The following is a 17983-nucleotide window of genomic DNA, read 5'->3' as shown; positions in this document are numbered from 1 at the left end:
CGTCATTTCCCCTGCTGTTTCCTTTATTTTGTCCAGCATCAGACTATCTGACGTGTGTGTGTCTGTGTATGTGTGCGTGCGTGTGTGTGTGTGTGTGAGCTCCTCACCGGAAGAAGAAGAGCTCGGAGGTGTGTGGGGGAGGTGGGGGAGGTATATATTCTGTACATTTAAACCATGTTTCCAAATAAACACTTTTTTATTGGAAAAAGAGAAAAAAAAACAGCTGGTGAGGAAACACTCTGACCCGTTTGTTCTGCCGGCTGACACCGAATATTCAATTAATAAATGGAGGTGTGTGTTTGTGTGTGTGTGTGTGTGCGCGCGCGCGTGTGTGTGTGTGTGAGGAGAGGAGGGGGGGTCGCAGCTCATTGGTTCAAGTGAGTGGGGACAACTGGATCCATATTCATAGGTGTTTGGAGAAGGAGGAGAATTTACGCGCCGCTATCAGCTGTTCAAAGCGTTGCAGAGCATGAAATTGCCTCTTCGTCTCTGTGTTCACTCATTTCATCAGGCAGCCGAACAAAAATACAGAAATACAGGAGTGTGTGTGCGTGTGTGTGTGTGCGTGTGTGTGTGCGCGCGCGCGCGCGCGTCCCCGCAAATACACAAAGAAACGATGGAGAGAAAAATGGATGTAATGGGTTTAAAGTCCTCTGAGATAAATGTTCCCACAGAATCTGAGCGGAGACAAACAGAACACGTCACAACGAGCAGAATTCATTCATTTCTGTTATTTTTATTTATCTGTTTATTTATTTATTACACATTTAGTTTTCAGCTGATCTGTCGGATGAAAGCAAACAGAATAATCAGGTCAGCGGATCACAGCCTTGTGTTACTGTTATGAGTATTTCACTGAGGATCAAAACATTACAATATGTGCAACAATAAGTATATTATGATGTAATAATAATAATAATAATAATAATAATAATACAATGAAATAACCAAAGCTCAGAGAAATAAACAAAAACAACAAACAATGCGGACAGAATCAGAGTGAATAAAAACACGACACTCTAAATTTAAACTGATCTTTTGTTCACATTCTAAAAAAAATTATTTAGTTTTTAGAACATTTGAACGTTAATTTAAAATGATGCATCTTGTGGTATTATTAAAGAAACAAGCTTCCATCAGGGAAATAAATGAAACAAGACATTTTATTAAATATTGATTGAGTCAGCCTGGTGCCGGTACCGGTCCACGACCCGGTGGTTGGGAACCGCCTGATCTAATCTATCAGAAATCATTTCTATCAATCGATGAATTAATGTGACTGAAACACTGACAAGCAATAACTCACACCGCCTGTTTAAATAAGTCTGGGTTTGTTTTTAAAATAATGGGACAATAAACTTCACAGGAAATATGAGAACGCACACTATTATTACTATTATTATTATTATTACTATTATTATTATTATTACTATTATTATTATTATTATTATCATTATTATTATTATTATTGAATATTTAAATAAATCAAAACAGGGATTTTTGTGGTTAACATTTTTTTTAATCATAATTCCATAAAACCTTCTGTCCTCACAAACACAAACACTAACAGCAGAACTCCTGCTGGAGAACAAATGTTTCTCTGGCTGTCAGAACTGAACCTGAAGACTGGACCACAGTCCAGTTCTGTTCCTTTAATACTCTGCTGTTCTCACATTATAAAACATTTCAATAGAACCTTTTTACCTCAAAATATAAAAACAGCGTGAACATTATTATTTATTTTTAAACACATTTTTATTTTATTTTAATTTTTTTATGGGGCCAAACTGAAGCTCATGATGGGCCCACACAGTCACCCGGGCCCCACACCGGGCCCCACACCGGGCCTCTCACCGGGCCCCACACCGGGCCTCTCACCGGGCCTCTCACCGGGCCGCCCTGCTACAGACACACAGATGTGAGCAGCACCGTCAACTTTCAAACCTTAACACTGATTTATTGCTGCAGCTCTTTTTAAATTCATCCAGAAACCCTCTTAGATACAAAATAATCTGATATTTATAAAATATTTTTACTATTTGTACAAATAAACAAGAAAAAAAACAATATTTTCTATTTAAAATTGTGAGTTTTTAATGTTTTTTTTACAAAGAGTGTTCCACATAATCTCCACAAAGACAGAATCACACATTTAAAGGTGCTCTGTGTCGTTTTAGGAAAAAAAAGAAAAACAAACTCAGAAAAATGTCTTTAATATATTCCTGTGAATATATAAAGTCCACAGAAGCAGAAACATCCTGCAAATATAAAATTACACTTGTACATTTCCTCTCAGACAGAATACAGAGCTCAGTGTGCTGAGAGCTTCTCCTGTTTGTTCTTTTTCCATCTGTGGTCGACATGTTTTGCTGCTCTCGTCCTCTCACTGAGCTCAGCGACAGGACGAGGCTTCAACTCACGTCTCTACTCTCTGAACACATCATTTATTATAAAGAGAGTGAGGGGAGATGAACAGATGTGATCTCAAACTGCCAATAAGGTTAAAAAGATATGTGGAATATTTGAGGAGGAGAAAAAAAAAAAGCCCTCCGGTTACTGCGAGGAGTGAATGAATGATCACTGCAGCGTCCTGCAACTGCACACTGAGAGGCCTTATTCATACAGTCTGAGATAGATAGATAGATAGATAGATAGATAGATAGATAGATAGATAGAAGAGTGCACATGTAAACTGAGAGTGGTGTTTTCAGTCGTCCTCTGTGTGTAATTATTTTGGACCAAATTACTTATCGAGTGAGCGTCTTCCTGCTGCTGCTTCCTCCGGCCTGGAGGTCATCTGTCATCCGGAGCTTCATACTTCCCTTATAGGAAGAGTTTGTCTCTCCTATAATCGCTCTGGAGCCTGTCCAAGGAAACTATTCCTCCTCCCCCTCCTCCCTTTTTTTTTTTTTTTTACAAGAAAGAAAGAAAGAAAATAGAGGGGGAACAGTAGGCTGAGATCAATTTGTCAAATTCAAAGGTAAATGTTGTGACAGGCCGACTGGAGCTCTGCCTCTACCTGTTCTCCTGCCGGCCTCAGATCTGCAGGCTACAAGACGCTCTGTAATTATCCAATAGCAGCAGAGAGAGATAGCAGAATATAATTTATTCACAGGCCTCTTCAGTCCATGCATGCATAATTACATAATAAAAGCAGAGTGTGTGAAATCACAGAGTGTGATGCAAATTTCAAAACAATTAGACAAATTAACATTTCCCTACCAATTACACAGGACTGTGTGTGTGTGTGTGTGTGTGTGTGAGTGTGTGTGTGTGTCTGTGTGTGTGAGTGTGTGAGTGTGTGTGTGTGTGTGTGTGTGTGTGTGTGTGGACTGCAGACAGTGGCCGGCCCTGCGGCTACCAAGCAGCTTTAATTTACATGCAAATGAAGGTAATAAACAGAGAGGAGCTGCTGATGGTGGAGGTACAGTAACAACACAAGAAATATGATTCATACAAAAGATTTGATTTTGTGGGTCAGTGTTTTTTATATTTAGGTTTACAGAGAATCAGACCAGAGAGACGCGTTCAAGGCTCTGATGACATTTATAATTAAAGTACAACAATTTATTTATGTGTTTTTTTTAAGGAGGCTTAAAACAGCTTTAAAATCTAAAATCGTTTCTGTTTTACTCTTTTGATCCGACACTTTAATCTCAGAGATGTTTCAAGGTCAGAGTCGTCCTTTAACGACACCGAGCTGCAGAACAGAACAGAACTGTCCGAGTCATTCTCAGCACAAAGTGTTTGACGTGGAGGAGCGAGGAGGTCGACCTCTGCCTCCTGAGAGTTCAATTTTATTTTTTTATTTTTCTCAACAAATCATAACAAAAGCAAATCTTTGTTATTCAAAGTAGCAGAGAACAGATTTAAATGAACATGATCGATGATCTGATCGCTGCTGTTTCATGTCACTCACTTCATGAAGTCATAAAATAAGAGAAAATGAAATAAGAACAATGTTTTACTTATTATTTACATATTCAAACATGAAATAATGCACCTAAAATAATTATCTTCGTCTTATCTCAGTTATATTTAACTTAAAGTAAAAAGCTGTAATCTGCATTTTAATGTGTTTTATGAAAATGACATTTTGTTCCCGGATGAATCCACACAGAGTGAAACACTCGTGTCGTTTACTCATTTTGGGATTTACAGTAAAGAAACCTGTCACTCATTTTGTGCCATTTAAACAATTGGAAGAATGAAACCACTGGACATTTTTAACAAGACAGTTTTCAGTTTGTTTCAGTTCAAAACATGATCTCGTCTAAAACCCTCACAACATGCGTCTTGGCAGCGAGGCGACAGAGTCAGAGACCACTGTCTGACACAGAGTTTCAACATGTGTAGGCGTGAAACCACTGGATATTTTTAATGAGACGTCAGAATGTTTCCAGAAGTGAAGAGACAGCATCAGATGTTTTTTATTTTCTAACCCTAACAGAACAAAAGTGTCTTTTGGAGAAAAGGCTGCCGAGCCAGAGACCACTGTTCGAGACAGAATTTTGACATGTATAAGCGTGAAACCATTGGATAATTTTAATGAGACGTCAGGATGTTTTCCAGAAGTGAAGAGACAGCATCAGATATTTTTTATTTTCTAACCCTAACAGAACAAAAGTGTCTTTTGGAGAAAAGGCTGCCGAGCCAGAGACCACTGTTCGAGACAGAATTTTGACATGTATAAGCGTGAAACCATTGGATAATTTTTAATGAGCCATCTATAATTTTCCAGCCAAGTTTGTGGCGACACAAGCTTTTGTTGATACTAAAAAAAGTTGATTTTGGAGAAAGGGCTGCCGAGGCAGAGACCGCTGTTCAAGACAGAATTTTAATATTTGTAAGCATGAAACCACTGAATAATTTTAATGAGATGTCAGGATAATTTCAAGCTATAGCCGAGGTATTTTAAGTCAAAACATGCAGTTCCTAACCCTAAGAAATTTTTTTTTTGGTGAGAAGGCTATCGAGTCAGAGACCACTGCTCAAGGTGACATTTCAACACATGTGAGCGTGAAACCACTGGATTATTTTAGAGAAATCTGGACCTTTTTTCCCAGCCGTCTTTTTCTGACCATAACCAAGTGTGATTTGGTGTGAAGGCTACTGAGCGTGAGACCGCTGTTTGAGAAATCATTTGAACATTTTACGTGAAACCGCTGGATACTTTTGACAAGATGGCTTTCAATTGAGAATATTGTGCAGAAATTCTGCATATTGAGATTAATATCTTACAAGTTGAAAACATTAACAACAGGATCTCTTATCAGATTCAAAGAGTCACACAGAGAACACTGAAGAGCAAAACAAAGAACACACTCAGAGCATTGATTACTCACAGAACCAATACGATCAATCAAACTGCAGCCATCAGTTTGTGAGATCATAAGAAGACGCCGCCGTCAGATTTCTGCTCATCGACTCCATTTCTGGAAGGCCCGGCGTCACGTCGAGCGAACCCGGACCGAGAAACAGAAACCTCCTCTGTTCACATCCTGCATCCAATAACTCATCCTCACTCTTTGATCCCCAACACACACACACACACACACACACACACACACACACACACACACACACGCTGGTGCAGACGGGCAACGAGACCATCGGGTACACAAACACACAAGTGAAGGCTTTACATGCAGACGGGCTTGTATACATGTGTTACATATGCACTTGCACTCAGTGGTGGGTGGTGCAGGCGGAGGCAGGCTGACGCTCCACATGCCTCCCTCCGTCTACCAGCCTGTCAACAAGTGAGCTGTGAGGGCCGGCGGAGCAGTTGTGGCACAAATGGCCGCCGTTGTTTTATCATGGGTGAGTAACAAGAGTGGCATTGAGATGTACAGGCCTCCCACACTGCTGAGAAACTCTGTGTGTGTGTGTGTGTGTCTAAGCTGTGTAAATCATACATGGATTAGCTGCTAGCTGGTTTTATATGTGTGTCCATCTGTCTGCCTGTCTGAACTCGAGGAGGGTTCATATCGTTCATTGATTATCAGACGTGTTGAGCTGGAACATGATGACACGTCCATTTAATCACTCTGCACTGTTTTATGACATGTTGCAGCATTAAATGTTGAGATTTTACAGTCCTGCAAACCTCAGATAACCTCAGTCGTATCATGTTCGTCTGACATGTGTACGAGTTTTGTCAGGAGGTCGGCAGGAAGGCTGCCAAGCCAGACACCACTGTTCAGTGTTTCCACGTTTGTACACCTGAAGTCATCTGATATCTTTAACATGATGACTTCCTGGAGAGAGACCATCGCACAACAACTGTCTTCTGTCTTTGTCGCAACAAAGTATTTTAAGTAATTTACGCCAAAACATTTTCTAACCCTGACTGAGTGATTTTGGCGAGAAGGCTGTGGAGCCAGAGACCACTGTTCAGGCTGGAGTTTCAACATTTATGAGCATGAAACCGCTGGATATAATTAATGAGACACTGGGAATATATTCAGCCCGTATGTGGAGACAAAACCAGGAGTTTAAACCAAAATATGATGAATGATTTTGAAGAATGCTTGAAAACCTGAGACCACTGAACCAGAGAAACATCAAGTGTCAACATATCCACAGTTTGCAGAAGTGTCAATACTTACTGACCGAGTTTATGTTGGTCTCCCAGTTCGCTCTGCTGCTGAGCGCTGGGTCAGCCTCTGTCTTTAAGAGCTGATTAATTAACTTGATTTTTTTAGCCAGTGAAGAAGAAAACACTTCCACCAGAGGAGAGAAAAGACTTTAAAGACACACAAGATTTATACTAAAGCAGCTTCATCACTGACTGAGGCCGCTGGTTGGACCGGTCCAGACTCACTCTGGTGTTCTGAGGCCCGGCCCGCCTCCTCGCAGCTCTGTATTCCATCGCTGGTCACATGTGAGAGTTGTTTGTTTGCGGTGATGTCGGCCGCATTTTTCTAACAAAGCTGAATTTATGACGTTGGTGAGTTTGGATAAATGTCACTGTTTATCTTTGAAACAATGTGAAACTGCAGAGTTTTGAGAGCGTCTTCAGAAACGTATCATTTCCAAGATGTCCTCGGTCACAAAACAGAGACGTTCTGCAGCCGCGAGCCTGAAACAGACGATCTGCAGTGTCGCCGATGTTTCCACCATCTTTAATTACAGCAGCCTTTAAGTTCAGCTCGTCCCAGCGTCTAAAATACACTCCCACTTCAATCAGGAGACACGCAGAATACCAAAAACACACCAGCGTTTTATTTGTTTTCCGAGCAGCGCAGTAAAACTGTCTCTGCTGAGCGTCCAGCACGAAAGGTTAAAGAAGTGATAAAAGTGACAGCGCTGGCATTTCCCCAAATCATCTGTTTGCAATTCACCCAAGACTCACAAACAAAATGGCAGCAGAGCTCGCCGCTCGCTGAGGAAAATGGTTTCAGCTCCGGTTCGACACACAACACAGGAATTCATCCATCTTAATATGAAGAAAGAGATGGAAACACGTCGTACTGTAATAAAAGTCATATGAGAGTCAGATCGTATCGGAGCGCCGACGTTATTAATACGACCTCAGAGTTTTCTTCACGTGTTCGGAGCCGCGCGGCTGAAAACCAGCGAGTTCCACAGAGAGTTCTGTTGACATCAACATTTAAAGGCTTCATAATAATCTGCTGTTAAAGTTACAAAGAAAAAACTTTTTATATCTGAAAACATTTTATTGTGTTTTATTTTATACATTGACAGTAATTAAGTAAATTTACTCTTGTGCAATTTTGAGGTAATTTATATGAATATTTCCATTTCTACATTTATCTGACAATTTTAGTTACTAGTTACTTTGCACTTTTAGTTCCATCATGCAGAATGTAATCCGTGTGATTTTATAGATTAACACCAAACTTCAGAACACACAGCAGATAAATGTTAATCATCAATAATTATGATGTATTAATATTCTGATCAGTAGTTTTACTTTTGGTAATCTAGGATGTCATATCACAGATTAAGATAACTGTTTACTCCACTATATGTAATAGATTACTTATGTTACTCTTCAGATTACATCGTGCATCAGATCTGAAGTTATTTTGTGTTTTTAAATCAATTCATTTATTGATAATTGGATCAGAAATCATTGAATATCAGATCTGAGATAATAAAGATAATTAGTATATAAAATATATTTACTTGTACTTTTGATACTTTGGTACATTTACCTTCAGATACTTTAAGACTTTTACTCAACTACAATTCATTCACATTCATATTTTAACATGATATCTTTACTTTTACGACCCTGATATTTGTTTACTTTGTACTTTTACTCAAGTACAAAGTGTGTGTACTTCTTCCACCTCTGATTACACAATCAAACACACAACACATCAACATTTACACATTTAACGAGAGCAGTGAAAGAAATATAAAGTTGAACGTGTTTAAATTAAATGCAGATTTTGTTGGACTTTAACTCGACGCTGCTTCAGCTGTTGTGTTTGTGGTGTTGATGATTGTGTTTGTGTGCAGGTGGATGGTGTGTTGTTGGTGTGAAAGGCCGCTCTGCTCCGCCTGGCTCGGCTCGGCTCGGCTCTTCTGTATCTCACGCTGTATAAATATGTATGAGTGAGTGGGGGAGGTTTCCCGTCGCCGCAGCAGAGCAGACATTTATAGAGGTGTCACAGGCAGATAATCGAGGCGAGGGAAATGAAAATACTGCCGCAGGAGGCCTGTGTGCTCCTCCTCTGGGCAATAATAGACTCGCAGCGTGTTGTGATTCTGAATCTTATCATATTGTTGCTGATAAAAGGTTACAGAGTGTTTACAGTGCGGCAGACGGACAGTCGTTATTACGGAGCTGCAGGACGGCTGATACCAGCTGCTGGAAATCACAGCGCACAGAAACACGGCGTCACAAGGTTTTATTGAAGGTATGAAGGAACATATTAATACACAAGATGGAGCAACGTACGTGACACAATACAGCAACCACAAACAGCACATTCTCACAGTGCAGTGCATGATGGGTAATCACTCTGAATATCACAGAAAGATGCTGTGAAATATACGTGAAATTCTGAAGCGAGTGTAAAAGAAAAGTCAAAATGGAACGAAGAAGAAGAGAACGTGGGCAACGAAATGTCGTAGTTTCACAATAAGGTACACATGCTATCATGCTACAAAGCTAACAACACGCTAAGAAGCTAATAAGCAATTTAACTGTGTTAATGTGAAAACGCAGCGCACAGCTGTAATGTTACTGTACATGTATTTACAACAGCCACGTACGCTGCTTACAGCATCATAATGTCCTCTCACACCAGGACTGCAGCTCCACAGTAATAAACACGGTATATTACTGTCAGTTCACTGCAGTTATTAACCATCATTTACTGTGAAAAGACGTTATCTACACCGTCGACATGCAGTCGAGCTCCCGCACACAGACGAGGTGCATGCTAACACTGTTAGCTCGACAGCTACAGTGAAGAATAATAAAGGGTTAAATATCGATCTGTTCTCTTCTGCAGACGAGCTGAAATTAAGTCTCTACATTATTGGTGAACTGCTTCTTTAATATTATTTATTCTAACAGTTAAACTAATGTACGATTAAAATGTGTGAATAAAATCCATATTTTAATTAAGCTCAGTCTAACTTTTTGGACCAGAAGTTCAGAACATAACTGGATATAAATAAAAGTGTTTATAATGGATCACATGTCATCACAGGATTCATTTATTCCACCTGGTTGTTTGATTAAATTATTGTATTTATGCTTCTTTACAAAATAACACATTAAATACATTAGACTGAGTAAGTAGAGAAGAGTAAACCCGTGTGGAGGGACGTGCAGAAGTGTTTCACATTTTAATGATTAAATATATTCGACTCATTTCAAGAATCATCCGTCGACCTCGAGGCAGAATTAAAGACGTTCAGCGGTGAGTGTAATGATTCCTGAAGCTGCACTAATTAATATTTTTATCCTAAAAATGGGTCAAATGACTACATGTAAAGTAAAAGAGGTCACTCACAGAGAGGAAACCTGCAGAGAATTATCAACATTATTAATCTGCAGTCAGCCTCGCTCTTCTCATCAGCTGTTTCAGGCAGCAGCTTTTAGTTAAAACACTTTTAAACTCCCTGAACAGAACCAGACAGAACCAGACAGAACCACGTGGAGCAGCACAACACCAGGGCAGCTCAGGAAACAGATCGAACGCACAGGATTTAAGCTAAAGTATTAATGTGCTGCGTTTATGGAGGAACATGAAGAAGCACCAGATGTGACACAACATCTGTCTGTGACTTCAGATAAACGATGAAGAGAAAGTCTTTGAAGAATTAAAGTGAAAGTTATCGGACACACAACATGACGTGTAACAACGTGTTAAAGAAAACTGGGACGCTGCGTAAAACAAAGAAATCAGATGAGTTGCATTTCTGACCTACAGAATATATTTAATTACAAACCACAAGAGCACCCGTCAGGATCAGTCCACAGGTGAACAGGTGTGTTGTAACAGGTGACAGGATCCTGACCCGGTGTGACAGGAGCTTCGTCTAAAGGCTCAGTCGTCACGAGGGGGACCAGAACTGAAACCTAAAGGCGACCCGAGAGTCAAGAGCTAATAAACAGAAGCTCATTGGAGCAGTTAGAGAAAAGAAAACTCATCGTTATGAGACGGATGATTCCTTTATTTCATCAATGTGACTTTGTATCTCATGATTATTACTTATCATGGGAATATTTTACATTTACAGAAAAGCTTAGTTTTCACCTTGTTTTGGCTCTAATGGGCTTCCATACAAACACCTGCTGTTGTGTTCAGATGTGAAGCTCTGTTGACTTTGACTTGATCATGATAAGAATAATTAATCATTTGGGATCATTCATATTCAAAAAACTAAATATAAAGAGCAAAAACAACTAAACAGCTTGTTTCCTACCACTGAAAACATCCAGCGTAGAATATTTCTACATCCAGAAAAGTGAACAACAGACCTCTGTTGTTTCTGGAGTCCATCAGCACAGCACAGGAACATCGTGTTGCAGAATATGAAAGCAGAAAACCGTCCTGGTTCTGACGGGCCTGAGGACGCTGACACAGCTATCAGATGATGTGTGTAACGCTGAAGGTGTTTGTGGGACTCAGAGACTCTCAGAGACACACAGACACACACAGAGCGATGGATGCTGTGGTCATCACACGTGTTCCTCAAACAGTTCAAGTTACAACCGGGAGGCATCTTGGGAATGAAGCTCAGCTCAGACCGTAGCTAACAGCTTTAACACCAGCAGCAGCGTCATGTGTGGTCCCTGAGGAATCCAGTGTGTGTGTGTGTGTGTGTGTGTGTGTGTGTGTGTGTGTGTGTGTGACCGAGACAGGAATGAATCACATGTGTGTCTCGACCTGTAGCTGTGAGTTTCATTGAGGAAAGTGTTTATATTTTCCAGCATTAAACTGAGCGTCCGTCTGTCGGTCGGGCCTCAGACGGGTCGGCCTCAGACGGGTCGGGCCTCGGACGGGTCGGGCCTCAGATGAGTCTCTCCTCAGACGGGTCGGGCCTCAGACGGGTCGGCCCTCAGACGGGTCGGGCCTCAGACGGGTCGGGCCTCAGTAATAATCTGGTTCTGCTGCCGGCTGCTGCTCAGTTCTTCCTCCTGTAATCACATGAAGTGCAGCGAAGCAGCGAGCGACACAGTTACTGAGTCTTATTTACAGTCGTGTGGATCACAGCTTTCACTGCTGCTCATATGGACGTCATGATGTCACTGCTCATATTTTTGGACTCAACACGGACTGACAGGCGTGACGAGTGTGTGTGTGTGTGTGTGTGTGTGTGTGTGTGTGAGTGTGTGTGTGTGTGTGTGTGCGTGTGTGTGTGTGTGTGTGTGTGTGAGTGTGTGTGTGTGTGTGTGTGTGTGAGTGTGTGTAAGGTCAAGGCTTTTTCTTTTTCATTAAAACAAGAGATGAGAAGTAGAGCAACATAATGATCTGTATCTTATTGATTACACTGTATTGTTTAGTGGCATCATATTTATGATTAACTTTATTTACACACATTTATATAGTAAAAAGCTGATCAGACGGATGGAAGCAGGAGAGACTGGACGACAGCGATGTGTCATGACGATCCTCCTCTGCAGCCTTCAGTCACAAACAGGATGAAACTTAAAGAAAAAGTGAAATTAACTGATGTTTTATGAAGAAGTCTAAATCTTTGCTCATTAAAGTCCTCGACAGAAGTTCCTCTCTTATTCAGGATCATGTGGATTTAAAATAAAATGAATGACCTCTTGTTTCGTCTGCATCATGTTGGATGTTCAGTTATGACAAGAAGAATTCACATTAAATATCATCTGTAACTTTGTTAGCTGTGTTTTTTTTGTGTTTTTGTGTTTTTTTTTTTAGAGAGAATGGTGACAGTTTGAGTGGTGAAGCACTAAATCTGGTCACTTGTATTGATTTAACTCTGATGTGATGTTCCTGTCTGAACTTCTCTCTGCAGCCTGAAGTCAAACTGTAGAGTGTGAATCATCTGAAGTCTGCTCAGTCGGTCAGCAGTCAAACCTTCAGCTGACTGTGTTCCGTCAACATCACGGATCCAGAACATTATTTAAGATATACTATGTAGGAATTCTGCATTCTGTGTGTTGTGTTCTCACATCATCACAAATGTTTCCTGGAGGAACGCTGAGATTCATCTGGTCTCCAGGAGAGTCAGAGAGGAAGTCTGAGAACGAGACAAACATAATGTGAAGAAAACATTAAAACTCCTCGTCTGATCTCTCACTACTCACGTCTTTTGTTTGGTTTTACAAAATGCACTTGCTTGGTGCAGACTTAAATTCAGTCAGCGGTTCTGACCCGAAGGTTGAAAATGTAAGACTTTTAACCATTTTCACTGCTGCATCATTATTCGATTAGTTGATTACTTTCCACCTAAACTGACTCACAAAGAGCAGATATTTAAAATATTCTCCAGTTTGATTGAGGAGAAGTTGAGAAAACTGGACTTCTGTTCTTCGATAAGTAACAAAATGGTTCCCCCGATGTCCAACACACCCTAAATGACGTCACTATGACATCATCAGGGTTCATTTATCTGATGAAGTGTGTGTTCAGAGATCTCTGGATGAGACTGACCTCCTCTCAGTCTGCAGCTCAGGTTCTGTCCGTTACGACCGGCTGATGTAATTGAGGCTGCGCTGCCTTAATTAACTGGGCAGTGTGTGTAATCAGCTGAGGGCGGCGGCGAGAAATAAAAACGGCTAATTAATTACCGATAGCAACGCGTCACACAGGCACAAATTAGCCACACGACACGCTGCAATTAATGAAAACAATTAGACGTGACGAGCCTGATGTACGAGCCGCTCAAACACGCCATTTATTAGAGAAGATGGCGGCGAGCAGCTCGGATTCAGCTCAGGTCCGCTCAGAGATCCGGCCTCGACGTGGGCGACGCTGCTGCAGGCGGAGAGTGAGGAATACATAAAATGGAGGGGCATAATTCTCGCTCATCGCTCATCCACAAGCAATTGGTTATATGCTTTTTAGCCGGGCTGAATGGCCGCCTTTGTTGGATCCCAATTCATCATCTGGCCGATTCCAGCGTGAGGGGAAATGTGCTGCTTTTCCAGAGGACCCTCCGGAGCGCCGGCCTGCACAGCTGGTCTGTATAAGCTGCCCGAGACACTGACTGATTAACTTACTGCAGGTGCATCGCGGCCTGCGCGAGCTGCGACTCAGCAGCCGCTGCTCTTCATCACCGCCGAGTGTGAGAAGTGTTAACCCGAGTTTATGAGCCGGAGTGTGAAGCATGTCAGAGGCACTGGAGATGACTAATTATCATGTTTGTTAATTTGTTATGTTTGTTTTTAATTCCTCTGTCTGTCTGTCTGTGTGTGTCTGTGTGTGTGTGTGTGTGTGTGTGTGTGTGTGTGTGTGTGCTCTGACTCCAGCATGTCCTCTCCCTCGCCTGCCAAATCCATAATCTTCCCAGAAGCTGCAGAGAAGCAGCTCATAAAAGCTCCATCATTGTCCCACGATCCCCCGCTTGTTCCCGAGCTGAACTGTGCAGACCGCTGCGTGTGCACCTCAAAGCTCTGCAGACTCTCCTCGCGGTCGACGCGGAGACGAGGGCGCCATGTGGCATCCATTACACAGTTGCAAGAAACAGATTTGCTTTCAGCGAGGGGAGACAGGGAGAGGTCGTCACGTGTTTTCGTGTAAACAGAGAGAGAAACCAAAACAGCCAATTAGAGGCGAGGAGAACACCTTCTCCTGCAGACGAGGAGCGTGACGTCGACCTGCAGAGGTCACGACGAGCCGCTGTGTGGTCTCTCCAACACCGTCCATCTGGATCACATGAGACACTCTCAAACTGTAAAATACAAAAAAAATACAAACTAAAAAAACCACACACACACACACACACACACACACACACACTCTGACTTTATTAAATATGCAGGTAACCATCAGCAGATCTGTCCGACAGACTGAAGTTTGCTGGTTGTGTAACACTTTATAAAGCAGTGAGCGGCTCTCTGTGGCTCTGCTGGAGGTAACCGGTCGCAGGTGTAGCAGCAGACCTGCTGATAAACACCTCCGAGCTCAGAACCACACAGACAGATCCATTTCACAGTCTCTCAGAGTGAAAGCATGTCGTCCGATCTCGTTCCCTCCCAACACTTCTACTTTTACCAGAGTCTGTTCTTATATAAATATTGACCCTCAGTAATAGACGAGCTGCTCAGCGCAGACACAGAATGAAGAAACACGTCTTTCCTGGAGTTTAACTTGTTAAACAGATGATTCTGTTTGTTTCCTCCCTGATTTGAAACTATCTTTACCACCAGAACTGTCGTCATCACCTTCCTGATATGAACGCCTCACGTCACAGACTTACCGTACTCTCTGCCACCACTTTTGAAGTTTGACATCATCTCAGAAAAAACATGCCAGCACTGATAAACCCGGAGGAAAATGAGTTCTGATGGATCGGACGACTTGGAACCGGTCCAGGGGGAAGTTAGTGGGCCTCAGTGACGAAACAATAACTGAAATAACCAGATCTGATCATGAAGTGTGCTGAACGCTGCAGCGTGGTTTCACTGTGAAGCTCCAGAAATGTTTCTTCAGCCTCTGAGTTGATGTTTGAACCCTGAGCAGGAGCAGCGTCTCAGGCCGCCATCTTTAAAAGTAGAACTGACCGTTTCGTGCAGACGACATGAACACAGTCGACTCTGGTGTTTGTGAAAACCGTTGTAGGAAAGTTTCTGCTCGCAGGTGATGTTCTGTTAATCTCTCCAGACGAGTGCTGATCACCCTGCCAGTTGCTGTAAGGTATATTAGCCGTCTGCTATCTGCCAACAACACAGAGGGCCATATGTGCTGCCGTGCTGTTAGCGACAGAGCTGCTGTTACAACCTGGTGGAAACATTCCCACAGGGAGAGCTGTGATACTCTGTCTGCTCCGACTCGTCCTCCTGCCATCATTATCCTTCTCTGCTCGCAGATAAAAAGCACGTTGTCGTCTTCGGGCTGATCCGGCCTGACTTTTCTCTCCGACAGCGCCGTGCGTGTTGGATTTACTGTGCGGCGGCTGCAGAGGGAAAAGAAAGCGAGGCTTCACAGCTGTGTGCTCCTCAACCCGAACAATCGACCTTAACCTTCTGCCGCGGTGCGATGGTGGCAAAGGTCACGAGGCGAGGAGGAGCTTCAGGTTTGGAAGCAGCGCACGTCTGACCGTGTCTAATATCGTTCAGCCAGAGGTAATGGCCTTTACCTGTCGGCCCCGCCGCCGCCCGCTGCAGACAGAAGATGAGCCGCCGTCCTCCTCTTCCTCACCTTGAACACCAGCACACACACACACACACACACACACACACACACACACACAGTCTACAGTTCTTATATCCTCTCACATATGTACAATATAAACACACACACACACACATTATTGCATCTATTTGTATGTGCAGAGACAAACACAGAACGTCTGTTTATTCACAGAGACACACCTGCCACACACACACACACACACACACACCTGCCACACACACACACACACACCTGCCACACACACACACCTGCCACACACACACACACACACACACCTGCCACACACACACACACACACACACCTGAAGAATATGTATTAAACATAAAAACATTTTATTTCCTGCACAGAAACTCGACGGCTGTCACACATCTGCTCTAATTCACAACAAACGTACAAATACACACAGTGTGGTAAAGTAACTTCTGAAATGTAATCTATTACACATTACAAGTTACTGTCAGCTGCATTAGTCCAGCTGGAAGAAGACGCCTGGCAGCAGAAGCTGTTCTGTCCATGAACACGGGGAAGACGCCGGCGAGACTTCAACCACATGCCAACAAACGTTCCTCCAACTACGTCTTTCAGTGAAACGTGTGTGTGTCGTGACGACGTGTGTTTGTGAGGCAGAACTTCACACAATAACACAACACAAGCAGCCAATCACACACCGCTGAGAGGGAAGGTGATGGCCACAGTCATGAGGACAGTAAGAGTACACACCTGTAACAACCTGACGGGAGGAGCTGCAGGTGAAACATCATTTTAATCCCTGTTCACCTGAGGAACTATTTATTTCACACTGCTCAATCAAATGTCTTTAAAGGAGTGATGAGAAGAGAAATCCAGAACTCCTTCTGCCAGAACGTCTGACAGACATACAATTTCAGAAATGTAAAAACATAAATATTTGCCTTAATGTGAGTAATCAACATGGAAAGTATCAGTGTCACTATATTCATCTGTAGTGTTTCATATTAAGGCTTAATGTTTATTTATTTATTTAAAAGTGTGAAGTTTATCTGTTTATCTTGATTATTAGAATGAAAATCAACATCCATCTGATTTAAAACACATAAGTTGGAGAAATCTCGGCACCAGGACCGACTGGAGCTTCTCCTGAGCCTTCTGCCACGTGTCATGGCCTCTCTCAGTAATCAGATTACTTTCCACAGGGTGGGTAATAATTCCTGAACCAGCTGGACAGAGTCCAGGTGCAGCTGAAGGCCAGGACGTGTCCGGTAAACAACGCTGTGCTCGCTAGTTTTTGTTGAACTATTATTTCTAAAAAGGTTCAATAATGAACTTTAAATGTCTTTTCTGTTTTTGTTCCTGAGTTTTTTCCTCATATTAAATATTCAGCAGCTCATTTTCTGCAGTTTTTATTGTAACTTTTAACAACAGAAGCATTTTTCCTGTAAACTGTAAACTGAGTTTCACTGGGACATAAAATCCAGGGACAAAATGTGCTAGCTGTGTACAAGAAACTGTAATACGACTGTACACACACACACACACACACATTCACAACATGCATCAACATGCAAACAATACACACAAAACACTGCTGTTTTAACAACACACACGCAGCGTGCAGCGACACGTTAGCTAACAGCGCTGCAGCGGTTTACCTGCTCTCAGCAACGACTTCACCTGAAGGGATCAAACATTCCTGCACCATCAGTCACCTCCACTACCTGTACGTCTCAATCCAGCGCCTGACAAACCAAATCATCTATAATTGATCACACACACAAGTAGAGGCTGGAGGCGACGTGCAGTCAGATAACATCTCAGACATTTCTCTCAGTGTCGTTTTATATTTCACACGTGTAGTCGGAAGAATTTAACGGATCAACTAAAAGGTTCTGATGTTTGTTGATCACATCGTGCACGTACCTCTGATGTCACATGATCGCACTCAGCTTACGTTAGCACGTTAGCATGTTAGCATGTTCAGCAGGCTTGTTCTGACACTGAAGGATATTCATTCATTCGATGTTCAGACCAGAGGAAACCCAACATTACCTCGAGTCACGTCGGGGAGATTTTCATCAGCAGTTTGATTTTTGTCTGTAATCGCGGACGTGTTTATTTCTTACAGCTAACATTCGAGAAGAGATAACTTTTCTGGAGGTTTTTTATGCAAGTTGAGCAAAATCAA

The 17983-nt window shown here is 42.3% G+C and overlaps 1 protein-coding gene across 2 annotated transcripts in view; it reads left to right on the top strand.

The window, feature by feature from the left end:
- The window catches only part of LOC115588004 (homeobox protein engrailed-1-B-like), a 4896-nt gene extending 4677 nt beyond the window's left edge, over positions 1–219 (top strand). For both annotated transcript variants that reach the window (XM_030428236.1, XM_030428235.1), the window contains exon 2: positions 1–219. This exon is cut by the window's left edge. The gene's annotated coding sequence lies outside the window, so the exon portion shown is untranslated.
- Positions 220–17983: the final 17764 nt, after the last annotated feature.

This window comes from Sparus aurata, chromosome 9 (genome assembly GCF_900880675.1).
Source record: "Sparus aurata chromosome 9, fSpaAur1.1, whole genome shotgun sequence".
NCBI classification, from domain to species: Eukaryota; Metazoa; Chordata; class Actinopteri; order Spariformes; family Sparidae; genus Sparus; species Sparus aurata.
The sequence above is the reverse complement of the archived record's forward strand: the minus strand, read 5'-3'. Positions and strand labels throughout refer to the sequence as shown.